Here is a 25,449-nt window from a genome sequence, read left to right on the forward strand (position 1 = left end):
TCGGAGGCTTAGCTGCAGTCCAAGCACTCCCCTAAGTTATCAAAATCCTACCGAGTGTAGAGCAACCCTCTCACTCGGGGGCTTAGCTGCAGTCCAAGCACTCGCCTAAGTTATCAAAATCCTACTGAGTGTAGAGCAACCCTCTCACTCGGAGGCTTAGCTGCAGTCAAAGCACTCGCCTAAGTTATCAAAATCCTACCGAGTGTAGAGCAACCCTCTCACTCGGGGGCTTAGCTGCAGTCCAAGCACTCGCCTAAGTTATCAAAATCCTGCCGAATGAAGAGTAAACCTCTCACTCGGGGACTTAGCTGCAGCCCAGTGCTCGCCTAAGTGGACTGAAGAATAAGTCGATTGCAGTAAAGGCGCCTTGCTTTGAACCTGCAAAAGACATTTCGAGCCAAAGGCAATCATATTCAAGCACCAAATTCAAGTTTGAATCGATATCTAAAGGAACCGAGAGTGCTCAGGCGTTAAGCCTGTTAAGGTTTATCGGTTACAATTCCACTCGGCATACCGAGGCAAATTTAAAAGCGTCGAGCCAGAATAAGTTTTTTACCCCTCCTGTGGAGGGCTGGAAGGAGCAACGAATTCATCAAGGTCAATTCCGTCGGCGATCCGAGTGGCAGCTGCAAGGAAAGTTTCCATAAAGGACCTGAAGTCGTGCTTCTTGGTATTGGCCACCCGAAGGGCCGCCAGCTTCTCTTCTCGTGCATCCTTACAGTGGACTCGGGCAAGACACAGAGCAACATCTGCACCACACCGAGCCGAGGACTTCTTCCATTCCTGCACTCGACCAGGGATCGTGTTCAACCGGGCCATCAGCGATTCAAGGTCATTCTGAAGTGTCTCCTCAGGCCAAAGCGTCGAGTCGATGCGAGATGTGGCGGCCTTCAGCCTTGCGAGATAGTCCACGACAGCTGCAACACGGGACTCCAGTCGGAGAACATCCATGGCAACTTCATCGTTCACCGGAGAATGGACGGGGTCGAGGTTTGGCTCCAGCCGGCTAGTTTCTTCTTCAAAGTTTTGACAAAATTCTGCAAGGGTGATCACTAAGTCAAGGAGATGGTCGAATGGAAAAATCACAATTGGAAATGTCTGCCAAGCATAGAGGTTTACCTTCAAGCATAAGAAACAGCTTCTTGGCAAGTCCACTCAGGAAGGCCTCCAGATCAGTTTTCTTCCCAGTCAATTTGGCGACTTGGTCGGTCAGGGCAGCTTTATCAGTTTTCAGTCGACTGACCTCCTTGTTGGCAATCCCAAGAGCAGCTTTCAGATTGGTATTGTCTTGTTCGAGCTTGGTGACTGAAGCTAACTTCTCGTCAGCAAGCTTGATCTTCTCAGCTAGCTCAAGGTCTTTCTTCTGTTGGGCCTCCCTTACCTTACCTGCAAGTTACAGCAAGATCAGATTTTGAAACAAGCAAGGGGAAAAGCAGTCGTCAGAGTCTCACCAAACATACCTTCGGTCTCCTCCTTTGCCTTTGTCAGCTTCTCCTGAACCAGCTTCAAGCTCAGCTCGACTTGAGTATGCTTGTGTTCCAGCTCTGAGTAGCGAGCCACAAGATCACAAGAGTTCTGCGAAGAACCAATCGACTAAATGTCAAATCTAATTCACTTCCGAGTGAAAAAGGGAAAAACTCACGTTTCTAAGACTACAGCCGAATACAAGCATTCGACCGTAGTCTCGGGGACTACACCCAGTGGGTGCACTCAGCGTGCCCCCACTAATCCTGTTGAAGACAAAGTCGACCAGTCGACCTCAAAAAAAAGATGTATTCTCTAAGACTGTGATCAACTGCAAGCAGTCGACCACAGTCTCGGGGACTACACCCAGTGGGTGCACTCAGCGTGCCCCCACCGGTTTGTGAAATCCAGTCGACATAGTCGACTGACAGAAAAATTGACATCATAAAGCCTAAGGCCGACTGCCAGCAGTCGACCTTAGCCTTGGGGACTACACCCAGCGGGTGCACTCAGCGTGCCCCCGCTAACACGGAGTTTTATCGACACACCCAGTGGGTGACTACTATAAATTCCGGAAAATAAAAGTTTTTGGTAGCATATCCAACAGAACAAACAGCAGTTGACTGACCTGGACATTGCTTTGGAGGGCAGAACTGGCGTCATAAGCCGCCTGACTCGCATCCCGGATGGTCTTCAGCTGCTCCTTCATGATTCCCGCTTGGCGTATCGCCTCCTTCGCCGCACCGGCTTGGTCCTCTGGGACGTGGTGCGTCGTGAAGAGGGAGGGCTGCTGAGCACTCGTCAATGGATCTGCGAAGGACACCGTGTGTCGAGTGATGTTCTCTTCCTCCACAGTCAGAATCTCGGGCGCCGTCACATCCTGAGGCACCTTACTGGCGGACGTTTTCCGACTCCTCCTGCGCTTCAGCGGCTCTTCATCCTCATCATCATCAGGGAGATTGATAACAGTATTGGGTGGAGCTACAGAGAAAGATCAGGATCAGAGATCGTGAGTCAGTCGACTAAGAACAGCGTTAAGAATACAGTACCTGGGTTCGAAGTTGCTGCGTCCTCCATCTCGTGGTCATCAGCCCGGGCCGAGGTTTCAGAAGTAGCAGCACTGCAACTCCAAAGGATCAGTCGACTAACTTCAGCGTCGACCAGAGACAAAGTTCGCACAAAATAAGAAGATATGAGCAGCACGGTTACCCTGATATGGTGGGGATGGACACCTTCATCTTCGGCAGGAGCTTGATCGGCTTCGACGAGGCCGCCCTGGGCTGCTTCGGCGCCTTTTCAGTCGGCACCGGAGAGGTGGTCCGAGGGCGCTTGGTCGACTGAGTGGCGGTCGCAACCCCCTTACCACGTTCGGCCGAAGGGTCGTGGACAAGCTTCGACCGCCTTTCTGAGCGCGGTGGTACGACCTCCTCCTCCTCTTCTTCCTCGTCCTCGACGTCATCTTCATCACCGTCATCATCATCATCGTCGTCATCATCCTCTGCAACATCCGAGTCCCATTCCTCCTCTTCCTAGCTCTCACCCCCGCTCGCCTCGCCCTCCTCAGTCAAAGCTTGTGCCCCATTGGGCATCGAGTACAGCTCGGTGAGGGCCTAGCAGATGTCCAGACAAGGATCAGTCGACCAGTCGGCAGGGTAAACAGAAATGAATGCGACAAGAGCGCAGTGGAGAGCAGGGCAAGTGTACCTTGTTTGGGTCGCTGTTGTGGTCGAGCGGAGGAATCCTTCTGGCTCCGCATGGGTTATCCTTATTTCCGGTAACGGCTACCATCCATCTTTCCAGAGTGACGTCGTCGACTGCTTCTGGATGGACTCTAGTCTCGTCTTCGGTCCCACAGTACAACCACATGCAGTGGCTCCGGAACTGAAGGGGCTGGATGCGACGCCTGAGGAAGACCTCCAGGAGGTCCATGCCCGTCACTCCCTCCCGAACCAACTGCACCACGCGCTCCATCAACATCTTCACGTCAGCTTTCTCCTCCGGAATCAGCTTCAGAGGGGAGGGCTTGTTCACTCGGTCCATGGTAAACGGAGGGAGTCCACTCGACTGCCCTGGCGTCGACTGGACCTGGCAGTAGAACCAAGTCGACTGCCAGCCTCTGACGGACTCGGGAAAGGTCATAGGCGGGAAGGTGCTCTTATTCCTCACCTGGATCCCTAGGCCCCCACACATTTGGACGACTCGGGTTCTCTCATCACCTGGGCTCGCCTTCTTCACGGTCTGAGAGCGACACGTGAATATATGTTTGAACAAACCCCAGTGCGGTCGACAGCCCAAGAAACCCTCACACATGGACACGAATGCAGCAAGATAGGCAATGGAGTTTGGGGTAAAGTGGTGGAGCTGCGCTCCGAAGAAATTCAAGAAGCCACGGAAGAAAATACTCGGCGGCAAGGAAAACCCACGATCAACATGAGTGGCCAAAAGCACACACTCACCCTCTTCTGGCTGAGGCTGCCACTCCTTCCCCGGAAGCCTCGCAGCTCCGTGAGGGATCAAGCCCTCGTTGGCCATGTCGAGGAGGTCCTTCTCTGTGATGGTCGACTGGATCCAGTCTCCTTGGACCCAGCCCTTCGGCAGACGGGATCTGGACGAGGACCCTCCGCGGCTGGTGGATCTCCCCTTCGCCTTCTCCGACGCCGACGCCTTCTTTGCGCGCTCCAGCGCCGCCATCTTCTCCTTGGCCATGGTCGCCGGCGAGATGCGCGAAGGGAAGTGGTACGGGGGCGAGAGCGAGCACGCTGGGCGGAGAAGAAGGAAGCAGAGAGAGAGGGAGAGAATGCTGGGGCGCAGCACAGAAATCCTCGCCGGGCACATTTATAAGGTCCCTTCCGAGTGGATGACAGGTGGGCCCGTCGATCTAATCATATCTGGGAACAGTTATGCAGACGGGATACGTGGCGAAAAAGGCGGCGCGGAGATCGAGGCGTCTATGCCCCGTTCCATCCGAACGCCGCGGTCCGCTCCGCTTCGCGCGCGTCCCCAAATTTCGCATCCCGCGGAATCCGCGAACAACAAATCAGTTTGTCAGACGCGGTGTTTCCAGCGATCCGTCGCTCGGAGATCGTCGAAGCCCGAAAGATCACTCGACGCAAAAATAGAATGGATCGAGTCGACTGAAGGCAAATTGCTCCCTGTTGACGAAGAGATTCTTTGGTCCAGGACAACGCACGACCAGGGCACAAAGGTTAATCGGAAACGACATCAACTCCTTCCTCACTCAAAGCCTCAATCCATTCGGGGGCTAATGATGGGGTTATGTACCTAGGGTAGGGTCATGGACCTGATCTAAGTACCTTACCCAAGGACACCCTCAGAAGAAGTCGCCTTCTAGTCGACTAACGAGGGACACACTCGACTGACTTGAAGGACTCGACCACGAAGACTCACTCGACCACCAGAAGGTCAAGAGGCACTCTGCACTGCAACGGCCTGTAATCAAGTAGACTTTATGATAATAAAGGCACTTTATGTGGGGCGTTACCAGTAACGCCCCAGACTTAACTCACCTTAAACCCTCTCCTACGTGGGCTGGCTGGGGTCCTGGCGCACTCTATATAAGCCACCCCCCTCCACAGGCAGAAGGGTTCGGCATCTTGTAACTCATATACTCATAATCCACTCGACCGCCTCCGGGCTCCGAGACGTAGGGCTGTTACTTCCTCCGAGAAGGGCCTGAACTCGTACATCCTTTGTGCTTACAACCTCTCCATAGCTAGGACCTTGCCTCTCCATACCTACCCCCACTCTACTGTCAGGCTTAGAACCACGACACCAGGCCTGAGCAATGCTGCCCCGGGCACATCGGCGTGTGCAGTTGCACACGTGGATGTGGCCTCGAGACGTCGTTTCCCGAAGCCGCATCATAAATTACCCTCATCCTCCTTCCTCACCACTCTCTCCCCTCTTCCCCACTCACACCGGCGGGGTGACCACCGGAGCGACTGCAAGACGATCCAATACGGCGGCGAGCATCAGATTGACCAACGCATGAGTCATGGCGGTAAGCCCTTACCTTGTCTCTCGATTTACTATTTTTGAGTCGTGGTAGATTTTGATTTGCAGATAGGGTTGAAGGTTAGGGAGGGGATGGAACACACATCGGGGGTGGGGGATTGGTTTAGTGGAAACACTACCGATGAACCCTCGAGTCCATTAGTTCTACACCGATGGCTTCTAGGGTTCTTACAGTCATCTTTTGATTACATCTGGGGTGGGGATTGGGGTACAAACTTGTTTAGAAGCACCTAATCCTAGCTGTGGCGACCTTGGAGTTGTGTCGAGCGGCGGGGGGCATAGCCATCTTCTTTTCTTCCACCACCGCAGCACCCGCAGTCTCATCCTCATCTTCTCCGCCAAGAACGGTGGGTCTTGCATGGTCGCCTTACGCCGGCGCCCTGTCCACCATCTGCACCGCATCGTTGTTGCCTTCCGGCGACACCAAGGTCCTAGTCCAATACACTGTGGCACACTGGTCTTGTGGCACCTTGTACTCCCTGTACTTGGCCCATCTTGCCCTCTGTCCAGCGTCACTGGAGTCTGCCTGATTCGTGGCCCAACGTAGATGTCCACTGACATTGCACCCTTGTCTGGGTCAGGAATCAGTGTCTTCAGCTTATCCGTCGTAGCCATCTTAATCACAGCACCGGCCTCCTTGTGCATGTCTTTGATGCTGCTGAAGTTCGAGCACACTTCCATGGTGTTCTTAAACTTCGCTCGGTCACCGGGCGAGCACCCGAAGAAGAAGGCCCTCCATTCAATGCCCTAGAGGAAAGGATTGGGGTTGGATTTCATGGTGAGGGAGAGGTGGTGAAACAGAGAGGGTTAGAGTGCAGTACTGGGTAAGTAGTGTGGGTTAACATAGGACCATTAGGCCGATAGGAATGAATGTTGGCCTTTGAACTGCGTGTTGTTCATAATGCAGGCCGACAAGGGCAAGGAGGTCGTGCCACCATTGGAGAAGGGCAAGGAGGTCATGCCGCCATTGGTCGACATGCCGGTGCAGGATCACCCAAGTGCCAAGCGGACGAACTACGGATACTATGATGAGGAGTTAGTACCAAGCCACTTCTACAAGGTTATTCTTGCTCCGAAGCTGGAGAGTCTCCCATTGCCTCTAGAGTTCGTGAAGCACTTTCCCCGCCGTCTCTAAGGAGTTCAAACTCAAGACAAACACCGACTGTGGAGGGTCATGGTCAGGGTGCTCGACGGCAGGGTCACCCTTGATCAGGGTTTGGCCACCTTCGCCGCCGTTCACCAGATCACGATCGGATACATGACGACCTTCAAACCCCTCGACACCATGAAGTTGATCGTCTTCAAGGACAACAGCGTGGAGAGTGCAAGAAGCATGACGAAGCCTTCGCCGTGACTGCCTAGAGAGCTCTTGTTGCCCGTTCCTTGTTGGTTATTGGTTTAAGACTATATTATTGTGGTGCCCTTCGTTTAAAATTTACCGTACTATGTTAAACTTCTATGTGTGGTTAAGACTTATGTATGCCTAAGTTTGTTCTGTTTGCTCTAGTTTTGTTGTTAACTATCCATGTGTGTCTATGGTAACCTCACCACATCGGAGAGAAGATTACCACACAGTTGTCCTTGATTTAACCAAACAATCGAACTTGTGTTTATATTGAAACAAGCTCGCAGACTAAAAGGGATGCAAGCAACAAATCAACAATTTAACATGCAGAATTTGCGCAATCACATCCAACTAGAACATGCAAAGAGGTAAAAAAAAGCAGGTAACCAAACACGCGCTTAATCTCCAAAGCTAGCTGATCTATGGTGGTTTGTTGCTTCTTCATTTTAGGGCACCGTGAAATATTGACGCGACGTATGTACCATGTCTACTTTTTCCTTTTCAAGCACGTGACTGTTGCTACTGTGTCAACAGTTTCTTCGTACTACTAGCCCACTATTACCTAACTGTACTGACCCCACTAAAAAAAAGGCTTTTTTTTACACAATACAGACACAAGTGCTCATATATACACGCATATACCCATCTCTATAAACGCACATACGCACACACAACCTCTATGATCACCTCTGAGGAACCGAGCCTACATACGATCTTGAGATTTTACAACACCGCAGGCTCCTCGTAGCCAACAAAAACGTTTTCTTCCACTGAACGCACATCACCGAAAATACTAAAATAAATTTAGGAAAAATACGAGTATCAAGACTTGAACCTTGATGAATTGGGATACCATTAGTTATCTAACCGTCCAACCATAGATTGGTTCGGTGTACTGTGGCATCTTGAATAAACAAGTCCGCCTATCAGCGCCCCCATGAAACCCCCTTGTGCATGCAAACAGGACACACCTTGCACGAAAAGGCAATAAGAGAGCCATAACATCTCAGCGAACCAATTTGTGGTTGGATAATTAGAGGGACTATGGTATCCCCGTCAACAAGTCCTGGTGTTTGCATTATTTCTGAATTTATTTTAGGATTTTCGGCAACGACGAGACGCCTACGGCGACTTCATAAATCCCAAGATGATATGCTGATTCAGTTTCTCAAAGGTGTTCATATGGATAGAGTGTGCTTATGTGCGTCCATATGGATGAGTATATGCGCGTATGTATGAGCGTTTGCGTCTGTACTGTGTTAAAAAAAGAGCCAAATCTATAATATCTTAATAAATAAATAAATAAAGAGAGCCTTAAAAGAGAGTACCCTACGTACGGGGCACGGTGGAGCAGAAAGGGACGCCACCATTACCACGCGCTTGAATGCTCTTCATGTCCATCGCGTAATGGCCGCACCTACGGGGTCCGGACTGGCCTCACAATCTCCGCAATTGTCTGCATGTGGCTTGAACAGTACCAAGTTGACAGAGGCTATTTGTTCATGGGTAGGACGGTACATGATCGCCCTGGCGCATAGAACGTGGGTAGCCAGACGGTACGGGCAGTGGATCACGGAATTTGGCGGCAATGACTGCTATAAGGTAGCCAGACGGTTGCCAAACTGCTATGAGAAAAGAAATAGGCTTTCTTCCGCTTTTTACATAAAGTCACACTGCCGAATGATATAAGATAATAAGAGCCATTTTACATAGCAGATCAAAGAAAATCAAACAACAGAAATCACATCCGAAAAAACACACAAGTGCACTCCATGACCTTGCTACCGAGCATGACCACGGGAGAGCACGAAGACGACAGTATGCCACAATTGAATGCACCTGAGCTCCACGACGATGCCCCCAGTAGGGAAACGGCGCAAAGCGCCGCCGCCGTTAAGTCTGAACAGACGAACATGGGTTTCCATTTGGAGAAAAATAATAATTGTTTGATTAATTAGCGAAAAAATAGACCAAAACAGACACATCATGCCCAAAATACTAGGCACCATCGGCCATTCTCGCTACCCATATGCACACCACACACTAGTGAGAGGATGACCACCATTGTGGTTGCCTGCAAGAGTCATCGTCATCGCTTCTCCCGAGCAACCGACTCCAACTCTACGGCATCGAACAATCTACGAGGTCGACACCAGAGCAGTCGCCTGAAGTCCACGTCGGCCTATGCCAAACAACCGACCACACGCACCAGCGGCAAGACAACTCTAATTCTGAACGCGAGCGACAAAGAGAATGTATGCCAGGGTTACACTGGAAAGGATCCTCGCAACTAGACACCCATCGCTCTTCATCTCCGCCGCCCGAACCCAGCCACAACAACTTGGACTTCAAAGCAATGAACAAAGCCCAAAGACATGTGGACATGTCAGAAAGTCGTCTACCAAACCATGTTGCTCCAGGAAAGCACGAACGAGATTGATGACCTTCAAGGACACACCCTAAAGGAGGCAGCGACTAGGAGATGTCGCTGTCGCTCGACCAAGACATGTGTCTTAGGCTTTCGCCTAAAAGACATGACCTTGGGGTAGATGAAGAAAAGGAGCTCTAGGACGAAAACCCAGCGAGGAAAGTGACACTTGCAAGCGCCTCATAGTTGGTGTTGAGAAATCCAGGTAGGTGCTCCCCCGAAGCAACCCGCCCCTCCACACCACGCAGTTCGTGACCCGAGCGCCACCAACTCGATATCCCGCGCATCTGCTGCTTGGCAACGACGCCATCTCCACCCCAAATTCACAAACCTCACCATTAGCACGTGCCAATGAGCTCAAACCGATCGAAATGGCCAGAGTGTCACCCTACCACAGTAGCGGCCAAAGGCCGACACGTAACTAACTCGTGTGAGGACGAACCCCTATAGGGCCATGAGGGGGCTATCACTCCGCCACAACTCGTGGGAAGGGGCTTTCAAACTGGAGCCCTCGACCGCGCCACCTTCAAGTACTGGGCCCTGAGTCAACCCATTCTATGAGACGCCCTACAGGCCTTGAGGGCTTGAACGTCACAACCCATCTTGAGTCTTACTCATCAGCCACCATTGAATAACCCAGCCTGACTAGGCGGGTCATACCGAGGGGTTATGTGCCCAACATTGCTACCGCAACTGCCACCCAATGAAGACACTACCTGGCAAACACCCACATCATCGAAAGCCATTAAGAAACTATATAACGGGCGAGCTACGAGCCACCACAGTGCTTTGGTTCGCTGACAGTTGGATCAAGCCTACGAATGCACCAGATCTGCCGGTCACTCGCTGCATCCCCAAGGTCGTTTTCGTTCGCCACTCATGACCGGGCCAACGTCTCTGGGCCGCTACTCTCGAGAGCGACCTAGGCTTTGCCTCATCACCCGGGCCGAAATTGTAACCGAGCCATCAAGTTTGTTGTGATCCAGGTCGACACACAAAGCGGCTCGACGAGAAAAGTAATCCCTCAAAAGAAAAAGCAGGCGGAGCGGCGGCGTGGGCAAAGGAGATGGTGGAGTCGTCGTCGTTTCTTCGTACCATTAATGGAATATACAAGGTGTGCTGCTGCTGCCCTTCCATTCTCTCCCTTCCGGTTATAGTGGATGGTTGTTTCTAGACTGCCCTCCTTCTATTCCCAGCTTCATGAGTCTATTTATGCTCTGATCTATATGTTTCCTCTTGTTGCTTCCTGAGCAGCCATGGTTGACATTTATGTTTCCCCTCCTTGCTTGCAGAAATTTTGGTTTCTTCCTCATCACGTTTTCTCGGTTTGCATAGGTGCTGATACCTACTCTTTTGTGTGTGTGTGTGTGTGTGTGTGTGTGTGTGTGTGTGTGTGTGTGTGTGGAATCAGGACTACGACGATGATATGCTGGAGAGGGTGCATGTCAGCCGCAACGGGAATGAGGAGTAGGCCATGACGTCAAATGGCTCTAGAAAACAGAGGAGGAGGACACAACGCGCTACCCCGCCACTTACCTCGACCATGATGGGAGTGCAACACATCTTTACTCCCACTATGGCACTGCCTTCTCCCCTCGCTGATGGACATTTTTGTAGTGATGTGTTCCATTCTGAACTCAAACACGTTGGAAGGGACAATAAATCTTCAGGTTACCTGTATACTAGAACTCCACCCAACCAATTACTTTTGAACTTGGGATCATACTGAGTGCTCTTGTTTAGCTGGTGGAGTTCAGATCCTCTATAATTAATTATTTAATATGCTACAACAACAAGTATGTTGGAGTTTGTTCTTGATGTGTTGTCAGCAAATATTCGGGCAAATCGCCACCACTCGTTGATTATGTAAATGAACTAAGATCAATACCTATGGTTGCTACTATATTTTTAGATTTATTAATTCTTTTAATAGTAAGCGGGCGCGGCAATGCGCGCCTTTATGGTCTAGTTTCACAATAGAATAGGAGCAAGCTTCCCCCACCGCAAATCCCCATCACGTAACGAGGAGAAATATTTGTCACCTTCCTCTGTTAGTTCTTACCTACCAGACTACTCTAACAATGGCGATGGGAGGAAGGGCGACCAGGGGGCTGACAACACTCAATCTTGGTTTTTGCCTGTGTCGCCTTAGAGGCAACATGTGGGACGGGGATGAGAATTTTCCTTATAACACTCATGATTGTAGAATTAGTGACGGTGTCCCACCTAAGGGGGCTCTAGTGACGTTGTTTCCTAAACTAGTGGGCCGAACTGAGGACCCTTCAATTCTGTCCTGGGCCACTTTGCGTGGCCCATGGCGATGTAATGGCAATTCCGCGGGGCTTGACGTACAGATAAGAATACGGGATCATGGATAGTTCTACCTTCTTGGACGTAGCCGACCTAGTTGTGTAAATCCTAGGACCCCCAGTATGCTATATAAGCCGAGGGTCGGCCTCATCGCAGAATAGATCTTACATATTAGAATCTCTCAGTACTTTGCACTCTGTATACACCCCAACGCAATAAAGCAAAGAGCAGGACATTGGGCATTATCTCCACAGTGAGATCCCGAACCTGGGTAAAAAACCCTTATCCTTGTTACCATCTCGCCAAGTATCCTAGGTCGGATACTCTACCGAGTGATCTGCCAGATTTAGCTCCGACACATAGTAAGGATATCATTCGATTTAAATATAGATGCATCAAATAATTTGAACTAGTGGTTATTTGTAACTGGTGGACATCGAAAGAGGTGTACTCTCCAGCTTTCATATGGAAAGGGGACCAATTGACAAAATATACACCTTCAGTTTACTACAATGTTCTCCCACATATGCACATCATTGTACCACATTACTGACACACCTAATAGTTTACATAGGGAAGATGATTCCCTCGCCATGCCTTTAACTGAGAAAGAAATCCCAGTGTGGTATTTTTGACAGAGCACGACAAAGCACCTGAAGTGCATTGGGTGGTTTTTTTTCTTCTGAAGTTGTAGAAAGTTCTCTAACAAGGGATGAAAATTTGATCGCATGGCACTTTTGTCAATTTTCATCATACAAAGTGGTGCCTTTATACACCTTAGTCATGGGATTATCATCTTCACTATGAAAAAAATCCATGCACCAAAACTTTAGCGACACCAATATAATTTCTAAATGCTAACTCTCATTACTATATCCGCTAATGTTTATGTTATTTGGATTTCCATGGTTTCTCAAAATTCACATATACAACAAAAAAGTTTATAGTGAGAATACTATGAACCATCGCGAGAAGCCCGCAACACACATCCAAAAAGGAGGTCAAAATTTTAATCACGTGTGCGGGAATCCATGCAACCAACATTTGAAACCACTAACACGCAAAGCATCAGTCGAATCACAGAAGACGAGGAGTCCACTATCAAAAACGAGTCAGAGGTCTGTCAACATACAAAATATTATGACATGACAACTTAAAAAGATTCACAATGACGACTTTTTGACGATTCACCTTCGAGTCGTAGGAAGTATTCAGTCAGCTCAAAGATCTCACATCGATTTGACTCCCAGGGCATTCGATGAAAACCGAGTGAAGCGAAACTCGTCACAAATCCACCATGTGTAGAGCAAGGAGCACCCAGGACATTCCCGTGGCACAAGTCGGATTTCTCGCAAGAAAAACTAAATGCTTGGCTATGCAAACTTGGTTCACAAGGAAGATGTTTGATCGATGTTCCACATAAAGGATTATTGACTGGGAAACTAGATCAAATCATGCCCGGGCGTCTCAGACCACCACCCGGAATTTGATGATACACACACAGTCAGGCCCGGGCTACCCTCTCCCGCAGAGATTGAAAACGGGTATCACCATGTGTTTTTTTCAAATTGCTCGTCCTTCACCTCCAGTAGGTATGATCAAAAGAGTCCGTCGAGGTCTCTCGGTTGACCAACCAGCGGCTCTTTGAGTTCAACAATTAGTCGTAATCTATCCTGATGATGTACAGTCGATTTCAGCAATGATACCTCGTCCGACTCATTGGCTACAGACGGGGTTATACCTAAGGGGTGGTAACCCACAAGTATTGGGGGTCGCAACAGTTTTCGAGGGTAGAGTATTCAAATCAAATTTATAGATTCGACACAAGGGGAGACAAAGAATATTTGTAAGTATTAGCAGTTGATTTGTCAATTCAACCACACCTGGAGATTAAATATCTGTAGCAAAGTGATCAATGGAATAGTAATATGATGGTTTAATAGTGGTAGTAACGATAACAGTGGTAATGGTGACAACAGTAACAGTTTTGTAGCAGTTGTAACAGTAACTTAGCAAGAACAACATGTGGAAAACTCGTAGGCATTGGATCGGTGATTACGTTGGATAATATTCATCATATAACAGTCAAAACCTAGGGCGACACAGAACTAGATCCAGTTCATAAATATAATGTAGGCATGTATTCCGTAAATAGTCATACGTGCTTATGGAAAAGAACTTGCATGACATCTTTTGACCTGCCCTCCCATGGCAGTGGGGTCCATAAGGAAACTAAGCAATATCAAGGCCTCCTTTTAACAGAGAACCAGAACAAAGCATTAAGACATAGTGAATACACGAACTCCTCAAACTACGGTCATCACCGGAAAGTATCCCAGTTATTGTCCCCTTGGGGTTTACAGATCATAACACGTAGTAGGTGCATATAACTTGCAAGACTGGATCGCGGAGATAGATATAATGGTGAAAACATAAACGGTTTAGATCTGAAATCATGGCACTCAGACCATAGTTACAAGCATTAAGCATAGCATAGTCATAGCCACATCAATCTCAGAACAAAGTGGATACTAGGGATCAATCCCTAATAAAACTAACTCGACTACATGATGAATCTCATCCAACTCCTCACCAACCAGCAAGCCTATGAAGGAATTACTCACTCCCGGCGGTGAGCATCATGAAATTGGTGATGGAGGACGGTTAGTGATGACGAAGACCGAAGACCCCCCTCTTCGGAGCCACGAACGGGCTCTAGATCTGGTCTCCCAATGAAGAACAAGAGGTGGCGGTGGCTCTGTATCGTAAAACACAATGGAACTTCTTCTCCTATTTTTTTTTCTGGAAACACGGGATTTTATATTGTCGGAGTTAGGGTCAGCGAAGCCTTGTGGAGTTGCATAATCTCATAGTTACAGGAACATGTATAAGTCATGAAGAAAGTAATAGCAATATACTAAACGATCAAGCGCTAGGCTAACGGAATGGGTCATGTCAATCACATCATTCTCCTAATGATGTGATCCCATTAATCAAATGACAACACATGTCTATGGTTAGGAAACATAACCATCTTTGATTAATGAGCTAGTCAAGTAGAGGCATACTAGTGACGTTATGTTGGTCTATGTATTCACACATGTATTATGTTTCCGGTTAATACAATTCTAGCATGAATAATAAACATTTATCATGATATGAGGAAATAAATAATAACTTTATTATTGCCTCTAGGGCATATTTCCTTCAGTCTCCCACTTGCACCAGAGTCAATAATCTAGTTCACATCACCATGTGATTTAACACAAATATTCACATCTGTATGTGATTAACGCCCATAGTTCACATCGTCATGTGATCAACACCCAAAGGGTTTACTAGAGTCAATAATCTAGTTCACATCGCTAGGTGATTAACACCCAAAAGAGTACTAAGGTATGATCACGTTTTGCTCGTGAGAGAAGTTTAGTCAACGGGTCTGTCACATACAGAGCCGTATGTATTTTGCAAATATTCTATGTCTTCAATGCTCTGCATGGAGCTACTCTAGCTAATTGCTCCCACTTTCAATATGTATCCAGATTGAGACTTAGAGTCATCTGGATTAGTGTAAAAGTTTGCACCGATGTAACTTTTATAACGAACTCTTTTATCACCTCCATAATCGAGAAACATCTCCTTAGTCCTCACTAAGGATATTCTTGACCCATGTCTAGTGATCTACTATTAGATCAAAATTGTATTTCTTTGCCAAACACAGAGCAAGGTATACAATAGGTCTAGTTCACAGCATAACATACTTTATAGAACCTATAGCTGAGGCATAGGGAATGCCTTTCATTCTCTTTCTATCTTCTGCCGTAGTCGGGCTTTGAGTCTTACTCAATTTCACACCTTGTAACACAGGCAAGAACTCCTTCTTTGACTGTTCCATTTTGAACTATTTCAAAAAATTTATCAAGGTATGTACTCATTGAAAAATCTTATCAAGCGTCTTGATCTATCTATATAGATCTTGATGCTCAATGTGTAAGCAGCTTCAACGAGGTCTTGCTTTGAAAAACTCTTATTCAAGTATCCTTTCATGCTATCCAGAATTTCTATATCATTTCCAATCAATAATATGTCATCCACATATAATATTAGAAATGCTAGAGAGCTCCCACTCACTTTCTTGTAAATACAGGCTTCACCACAAGTCTGTATAAAACTATATGCTTTGATCAACTTATCAAAGCGTATATTCCAACTCTGAGATGCTTGCACCAGTCCATTGATGGATTGCTGGAGCTTTCACACTTTGTCAGCACCTTTAGGATTGAAAAAACCTTCTGGTTGCATCATATACAACTCTTCTTTAATAAATCCATTAAGGAATGTAGTTTTGACATCCATTTGCCAGATTCCATAAAATGTGGCAATTACTAACATGATTCGGACAGACTTAAGCATCGCTACAGTTGAGAAAATCTCATTGTAGTCAACACCTTGAACTTGTCGAAAACCTTTTTGCGACAAGTCGAGCTTTGTAGATAGTAACACTACTATCAGTGTCCGTCTTCCTATTGAAGATCCATTTATTTTCTATGGCTTGCCGATCATCGGGCAAGACAACCAATGTCCACACTTTGTTCTCATACATGGATCCCATCTCAGATTTCATGGCCTTAAGCCATTTCGCGGAATCTGGGCTCATCATCGCTTCCTCATAGTTCGTAGGTTCATCATGGTCTAGTACCATGACTTCCAGAACAGGATTACCGTACCACTCTGGTGCGGACCATACTCTGGAAGACCTACGAGGTTCTGTAGTAACTTGATCTAAAGTTTCATGATCATCATCATTAGCTTCCTCACTAATTGGTGTAGGAATCACTGGAACTGATTTCAGTGATGAACTATTTTCCAATTCAGGAGAAGGTACTATTACCTTATCAAGTTCTACTTTCCTCCCACTCACTTCTTTCGAGAGAAACTCCTTCTCTAGAAAGGATCCATCTTAGCAATTAATATCTTGCTTTTGAATCTGTGATAGAAGGTGTACCCAATAGTTTCCTTTGGGTATTCTATGAAGACGCACTTCTCCGATTTGGGTTCGAGCTTTATCAGGTTGAAACTTTTTCACATAAGCATCACAGCCCCAAACTTTAAGAAACGACAGCTTAGGTTTACTGCTAAACCATACTTCATACGGTGTCGTCTCAACGGATTTAGATGGTGCCCTATTTAAACGTGAATGCAGATGTCTCTAATGCATAACCCCAAAACGATAGTGGTAAATCGGTAAGATACATCATAGATTGCACTATATCCAATAAAGTACGGTTATGACGTTCGTACACACCATTAAGCTGTGGTGTTCCAGGTGGCATGAGTTTGTGAAACTATTTCACATTGTTTCAAATGAAGACCAAACTCGTAACTCAAATATTCATCTCCACGATCAGATCATAGAAACTTTATTTTCTTGTTACGATGATTTTTCCACTCCACTCTGAAATTCTTTGAACTTTTCAACTATTTCAGACTTATGTTTCATCAAGTAGATATACGCATATCTGCTCAAATCATCTGTGAAGGTCAGAAAATAACGATACTTGCCACGAGCATCAACACTCATTGGATCGCATACATCGGTATGTATTATTTCCAACAAGTCAGCAGCTCGTTCCATTGTGCCGGAGAATGGAGTTTTAGTCATCTTGCCCAAAAGGCACAGTTCACAAGCATCAAATGATTCATAACCAAGTGATTCCAAAAGTCCATCTTTATGGAGTTTCTTCATGCGCTTTACACCGATATGACCCAAACGGCACTGCCACAAATAAGTTGCACTATCATTATCAACTTTGCATCTTTTTGGCATCAATATTATGAGTATGTGTATTACTACGATCGAGATCCAACAAACTATTTTAATTGGGTGTATGACCATCGAAGGTTTTATTCATGTAAATAGAACAACAATTATTCTTTGACTTTAAACGAATAACCGTATCACAATAAACATGATCAAATCATATTCATGCTCAACGCAAATGCCAAATAACATTTATTTGGGTTTAACACTAATCCCGAAAGTATAGGGAGTGTGCGATGATGATCATATCAATCTTGGAACCACTTCCAACACACATCGTCACTTCACCCTCAACCAGTTTCTGTTTATTCTGTAACTCCTGTTTCGAGTTACTAATCTTAGCAACGAACAAGTATCAAATACTCAGGGGTTACTATAAACACTAGTAAGGTACACATCAATAATCTGTATATCAAATATACCCTTGTTTAGTTTGCCATCCTTCTTATCCACCAAATATTCAGGGTATTTCCGTTTCCAGTGACCATTTCCTTTGCAGTGTAAGCACTCAGTTTCAGGCTTTGGTTCAGCTTTGGGCTTCTTCGTGGGAGTGAAAACTTTCTTGTCATTCTAGTTGAAGTTACCTTTCTTTCCCTTTGCCCTTTTCTTGAAACTAGTGATCTTGTCAACCATCAACACTTGATGCTCTTTCTTGATTTCTACCTTCGTCGATTTCAACATCACGAAGAGCTTGGGAATCTTTTTCGTCATCCCTTGCATACTATAGTTCATCACAAAGTTCTACTAACTTGGTGATGGTGACTAGAGAATTCTGTCAATCACTATCTTATCTGGAAGATTAACTCCCACTTGATTCAAGCGATTGTAGTACCCAGACAATCTGAGCACATGCTCACTAGTTGAGCGATTCTCCTCCATCTTTTAGCCATAGAACTTGTTGGAGACTTCATATCTCTCAACTCGGGTATTTGCTTGAAATATTAACTTCAACTCCTGGAACATCTCATATGGTCCATGACGTTCAAAACGTCTTTGAAGTCTCGATTCTAAGCCGTTAAGCATGGTGCACTAAACTATCAAGTAGTCATCATATTGAGCTAGCCAAACATTCATAACGTCTGCATCTGCTCCTGCAATAGGTCTGTCACCTAGCGGTGCATTAAGGACATAATTCTTCTGTGCAGCAATGAGGATAAACCTCAGATCATGGATCCAATCCGCATCATTTCTACTAACATCTTTCAACACAATTTTCTCTAGGAACATATCAAAATAAACATATGAAAGCAACAACGCAAGCTATTAATCTACAACATAATTTGCAAAATACTACCAGGACTAAGTTCATGATAAATTTAAGTTCAATTAATCATATTACTTAAGAACTCCCACTTAGACAGACATCTCTCTAGCCATCTAAGTGATCACGTGATCCAAATCAACTAAACCATGTCCGATCATCACGTGAGATGGAGTAGTTTCAGTGGTGAACATCACTATGTTGATCATATCTACTATATGATTCACGTTCGACCTTTCGGTCTCCGTGTTCCGAGGCCATATCTGTTATATGCTAGGCTCGTCAAATTTAACCTGAGTATTCCGTGTGTGCAACTGTTTTGCACCCGTTGTATTTGAACATAGAGCCTATCACACCCGATCATCATGTGGTGTCTCAGCACGAAGAACTTCCACAACGGTGCATACTCAGGGAGAACACTTCTTGATAATTTTTAGTGAGAGGTCATCTTAAAATGCTACCGTCAATCAAAGCAAGATAAGATGCATAAAGGATAAACATCACATGCAATCAATATAAGTGATATGATATGGCCATCATCATCTTGTGCTTGTGATCTCCATCTTCGAAGCACCGTCGTGATCACCATTGTCACCGGCGCGACACCTTGATCTCCATCGTAGCATCGTTGTCGTTACGCCATCTATTGCTTCTACGACTATCGCTACCGCTTAGTGATAAAGTAAAGCAATTACAGGGCGTTTGCATTTCATACAATAAAGCGACAACCATATGGCTCCTGCCAGTTGCCGATAACTTCGGTTACAAAACATGATCATCTCATACAATAAAATATAGCATCACGTCTTGACCATATCACATCACAACATGCCCTGCAAAAACAAGTTAGACGTCCCCTACTTTGTTGTTGCAAATTTTACGTGGCTGCTACGGGCTTAGCAAGAACCGTTCTTACCTACGCATCAAAACCACAATGATAGTTCATCAAGTTAGTGCTGTTTTAACCTTCGCAAGGACCGGGCGTAGCCACACTCGATTCAGCTAAAGTGAGAGAGACAGACACCCGCCAGCCACCTTTAAGCATGAGTGCTCGTAACAGTGAAACCAGTCTCGCGTAAGCGTACGCGTAATGTCGGTCCGGGCCGCTTCATCTCACAATACCGCTGAGCCAAAGTATGACATGCTGGTAAGCAGTATGACTTGTATCACCCACAACTCACTTGTGTTCTACTCGTGCATATGACATCTACGCATAAAACCTGGCTCGGATGCCACTGTTGGGGAACGTAGTAATTTCAAAAAAAATAATCCTACGCACACGCAAGATCATGGTGATGCATAGCAACGAGAGGGGAGAGTATTGTCCACATACCCTCGTAGACCGTAAGCAGAAGCATTATGACAACACAGTTGATGTAGTCGTACGTCTTCACGATCCGACAGATCCAAGTACCGAACGTACGGCACCTCCGAGTTCGGCACACGTTCAGCTTGATGACGATCCCCGGACTCCGATCCAGCAAAGTGTCGGGGATGAGTTCCGTCAGCACGACGGCGTGGTGACGATGATGATGTTCTACCGGCACAGGGCTTCACCTAAACTCCGCGACGATATGATCGAGGTGGAATATGGTGGAGGGGGGCACCGCACACGGCTAAGGAATGATCTTGAAGATCAACTTGTGTGTTCTAGGGTGCCCCCCTGCCCCCGTATATAAAGGAGCAAGGGGGGAGGCTGGCCGGACCTTGTGGGCGCGCCAAGGAGGAGGAGTCCTCCTCCTAGTAGGAGTAGGACTCCCTCTTTCCTACTCCTACTAGGAGGGGGAAAGGAAGGGGGAGAGGGAGAGGGAAAGAGGGGGGCGCCGCCCCCCCTCTCCTAGTCCAATTCGGACCAGAGGGGGAGGGGGCATGCAGCCCATGCTGGCTGCCCCTCTCTCTCTCCACTAAGGCCCATAAGGCCCATTACTTCTCCCGGGGGGGTTCCGGTAACCCTCTGGCACTCCGATTTTCTCCGAAAACACCCGGAGCACTTCCGGTGTCCGAATATAGTCGTCCAATATATCAATCTTTATGTCTCGACCATTTCGAGACTCCTCGTCATGTCCGTGATCACATCCAGGACTCTGAACAAACTTCGGTACATCAAAACTTATAAACTCATAATAAAACTGTCATCGTAACGTTAAGCGTGCGGACCCTACGGGTTCGAGAACTATGTAGACATGACCTAGAACTATTCTCGGTCAATAACCAATAGCGGAACCTGGATGCTCATATTGGCTCCTACATATTCTACGAAGATCTTTATCGGTCAAACCGCATAACAACATACGTTGTTCCCTTTGTCATCGGTATGTTACTTGCCCGAGATTTGATTGTCGGTATCCAATACCTAGTTCAATCTCGTTACCAGCAAGTCTCTTTACTCGTTACGTAATGCATCATTCCGTAACTAACTCATTAGCTACATTGCTTGCAAGGCTTATAGTGATGTGCATTACCGAGAGGGCCCAGAGATACCTCTCCGACAATCGGAGTGACAAAACCTAATCTCGAAATACGCCAACCCAACATGTACCTTCGGAGACACCTGTAGTACTCCTTTATAATCACCCAGTTACGTTGTGATGTTTGGTAGCACCCAAAGTGTTCCTCCGGTAAACAGGAGTTGCATAATCTCATAGTTACAGGAACATGTATAAGTCATGAAGAAAGCAATAGCAATATACTAAACGATCAAGTGCTAGGGTAACGGAATGGGTCATGTCAATCACATCATTCTCCTAATGATGTGATCCCATTAATCAAATGACAACACATGTCTATGGTTAGGAAACATAACCATCTTTGATTAATGAGCTAGTCAAGTAGAGGCATACTAGTGACGTTATGTTGGTCTATGTATTCACACATGTATTATGTTTCCGGTTAATACAATTCTAGCATGAATAATAAACATTTATCATGATATGAGGAAATAAATAATAACTTTATTATTGCCTCTAGGGCATATTTCCTTCAAAAAGGAGCAAACGTTGGAAACCTATTCTTCACAGCTCCAAAAGTCCTGAAACTCCACGAAACAAATTTTTGGAATTAATAAGAATTTTTGAGCGAAAGAAATAGGCCAGGGGGCCCACACCCTGTCCAGGAGACAGGGGGCGTGCCCCCCCTATAGGGAGCGCCCCTATCTCCTGGGCCCCCTGGTGGGCCTCCGGCGTCCATCTTCTGCTATATCATCACTTTTACCCTGGAAAAAATCGCGGGCAAGCTTACGGGACGAAACTCCACCGCCACGAGGCGGAACCTTGGCGGAATCAATCTAGGGCTCTGGCGGAGCTATTCTGCCGGGGACACTTCCCTCTGGGAGGGGGAAATCATCACCAACGTCATCACCAACGATCCTCTCATTGGGAGGGGTCAATCTCCATCAACATCTTCACCAGCACCATCTCCTCTCAAAACCCTAGTTCATCTCTTGTATCCAATCTTGTATCAAAACCACAAATTGGTACCTGTGGGTTGCTAGTAGTGTTGATTACTCCTTGTAGTTGATACTATTTGGTTTACTTGGTGGAAGATCATATGTTCAGATCCTTTATGCATATTATGACTCCTCTGATTATGAACATGAATATGCTTTGTGGGTAGTTACGTTTGTTCCTGAGGACATGGGTGAAGTCTTGCTATTAGTAGTCATGTGAATTTGGTATTCGTTCGATATTTTGATGAGATGTATGTTGTCTTTTCTTCTAGTGGTGTTATGTGAACATCGACTACATGACACTTCACCATTATTTGGGCCTAGAGGAAGGCATGGGGAAGTAATAAGTAGATGATGGGTTGCTAGAGTGACAGAAGCTTAAACCCTAGTTTATGCGTTGCTTCGTTAGGGGTTGATATGGATCCATATGTTTAATGCTGTGGTTAGGTTTACCTTAATACTTCTTTTGTAGTTGCAGATGCTTGCAATAAGGGTTAATCATAAGTGGGATGCTTGTCCAAGTTAGGGCAGTACCCAAGTACCGGTCCACCCACATATCAAATTGTCAAAGTACCAAACGCGAATCATTTGAGCGTGATGAAAACTAGCTTGACGATAATTCCCAATGTGTCCTCGGGAGCTCCTTCCTCATTATTAGAATTGTCCAGGCTTATCCTTTGCTACATAAAGGATTGGGCCACCTTGCTTCACTTTATTTACTTTATTTACTTGTTGCTCGTTACTCCCTCCGTTCCTTTATATAAGGTGTATTTGTTTTTTGATAAAATTCCAGAATGTAAGGTGCATTTCTTGTAATTCCTCATAATTCCCTTGTTAGCCCTCCAGGAAAAGGAAAGTATCTCTCTCCTGATTGTGTGGATCTCTACATGTAGAAAAAGAAGGAAACTATCTCTATGTCGATTGCATGTATCTCTTACTTTCCTGGACTAACTTATTTACTTGCCACTAACCAATAAATTTGCCAAGGGTAATTTTGTCCTAACACATCCATAATTATGTGCCTTGGTCACCGTGCCGAAAATAATACACCTTAGATAAAGGAACGGAGGGAGTACTATTTATCTTATGACAAAACTATCTATTACCTACAATTTCAGTGCTTGCAGAGAGAACCTTACTGAAAACCGCTTATCATTTCCTTCTGCTCCTCATTGGGTTCGACACTCTTACTTATCGAAAGGACTACGATAGATCCCCTACACTTGTGGGTCATCAAGACTCTTTTCTGGCACCGTTGACGGGGAGTGTAGCACTTTTGGTGAGTGGAACTTGGTAAGGAAACATTTATATAGTGTGCTGAAATTTTCTGTTACTTGTCACTATGGAAACTAATCCTTTTAGGGGCTTGTTTGGGGTATCTTCACCCCACCATAAGAGCAAAGAGTTGCTCCTAAACCTACTGAACTTGATGAAAATATTTACTTTGAGATTCCTTCGGGTATGATAGAGAAACTGCTAGCTAATCCATTTGCAGGAGATGGAACATTACATCCCGATTTACACCTTATCTTTGTGGATGAAGTTTGTGGATTATTTAAGCTTGCAGGTATTCCCGATGATGTTGTCAAAAGGAAGGTCTTCCCTTTATCCTTGAAGGGAGATGCAATGACATGGTATAGTCTATGTGATGATACAAGATCTTGGAATTATAAGCGATTGAAGTTGGAATTTCACCAGAAGTTCTATCCTATGCAGTTCATTATGATCGTAATTACATATATAATTTCTGGCCTCGCGAATGAGAAAGCATCACTCAAGCTTGGGGGAGGCTTAAGTCAATGTTATATTCATGCCCCAATCATGAGCTCTCTCGGGAAATGATTATTCAAAATTTCTATGCTCGGCTTTCTCTTGATAATCGCAACCTGCTCGATACTTCATGTGCTGGTTCTTATATGCTGAAGACTATTGATTTCAAATGGGACTTATTGGAAAGAATTAAACGCAACTCTGAAGATTGGGGGTTCCGATGATGGTAAGGAGTCAGGTATGACACCTAAGTTCGATTATGTTAAATCTTTTATGGATACCGATGTTTTTCGTGGATTTAGCGCTAAATATGGACTTGACTCTGAGATAGTAGCTACTTTTTGTGAATCTTTTGCTACTCACGTTGATCTCCCTAAGGAGAAGTGGTTTAAATATAATCCTCCTCTTGGAGTGAAAGTAGTTGCACCTATTATAGTCGAAGAAAAGACTATTACCTATAGTGATCCTATTGTTCCTACTGCTTATGTTGAAAAACCTCCTTTTCCTGTTAGGATAAAGGATCATGCTAAAGCTTTGACTGTTGTTCGTAAGAGTAATACTAGGACTTATACACCTCCTGAGCAAATTAATGTTGAACCTAGTATTGCTATGGTTAAAGATCTCTTGGATGAGGACTTAGATGGGCATGTTATTTCTTTCTTGGGTGAGACTGCTAATATTGCTAGACCTGATACTAAGACACGTAGACCTGTCGTAGGCACGCCTATTATTTCTGTTAAAATAGGAGATCATTGTTATCATGGCTTATGTGATATGGGTGCCAGTGCTAGTGCGATACCTTATGATCTTTATAAAGAAATTATGCACGACATTGCACCCGTTGAATTAGAAGACATTGATGTTACTATTAAGCTTGCTGATAGGGATACCATTAAACCTATCGGGATTGTTAGAGATGTTGAAGTTTTGTGTGGGAAGGTTAAATACCCTGCTGATTTTCTTGTTCTTGCTTCCCTACAAGATTCCTTTTGTCCCATTATTTTTTGTAGGCCCTTCTTGAATATTGCTAGTGCTAAGATTAATTGTGAAAGGAATATTGTTACTGTTGGCATAGATGGTATGTCTCATGAGTTTAATTTTGCTAAGTTTAGTAGACAACCTCGTGAAAGGGAACCACATAGTAAGGATGAGATTATTGGTCTTGCTTCCATTGTTGTTCCTCCAATTGATCCTTTAGAACAATATTTGCTAGACCATGAAAACAATATGTTTATGAAGGAAAGGGAAGAAATAGATGAAGTGTTCCTTAAACAGGAACCTATGCTGAAACATAACCTTCCCGTTGAAATTCTTGGGGATCCCCCTCCACCCAAGGGTGATCCCGTGTTTGAACTTAAACCATTACTTGATAATCTTAAGTATGCTTATCTTGATGAAAAAGAAATATATCCTGTTATTATTAGTGCTAACCTTTCAGAGAAAGAAGAAGAAAGATTATTGAAAACTCTGAAGAAGCACCGTGCAGCTATTGGATATACTCTGGACGATCTTAAGGGCATTAGTCCCACATTATGTCAACACAAGATTTCAGTGGAGAAAGATGCCAAAC

Source organism: Triticum dicoccoides, chromosome 7B, assembly GCF_002162155.2.
Source record: "Triticum dicoccoides isolate Atlit2015 ecotype Zavitan chromosome 7B, WEW_v2.0, whole genome shotgun sequence".
Taxonomy (NCBI): Eukaryota; Viridiplantae; Streptophyta; class Magnoliopsida; order Poales; family Poaceae; genus Triticum; species Triticum dicoccoides.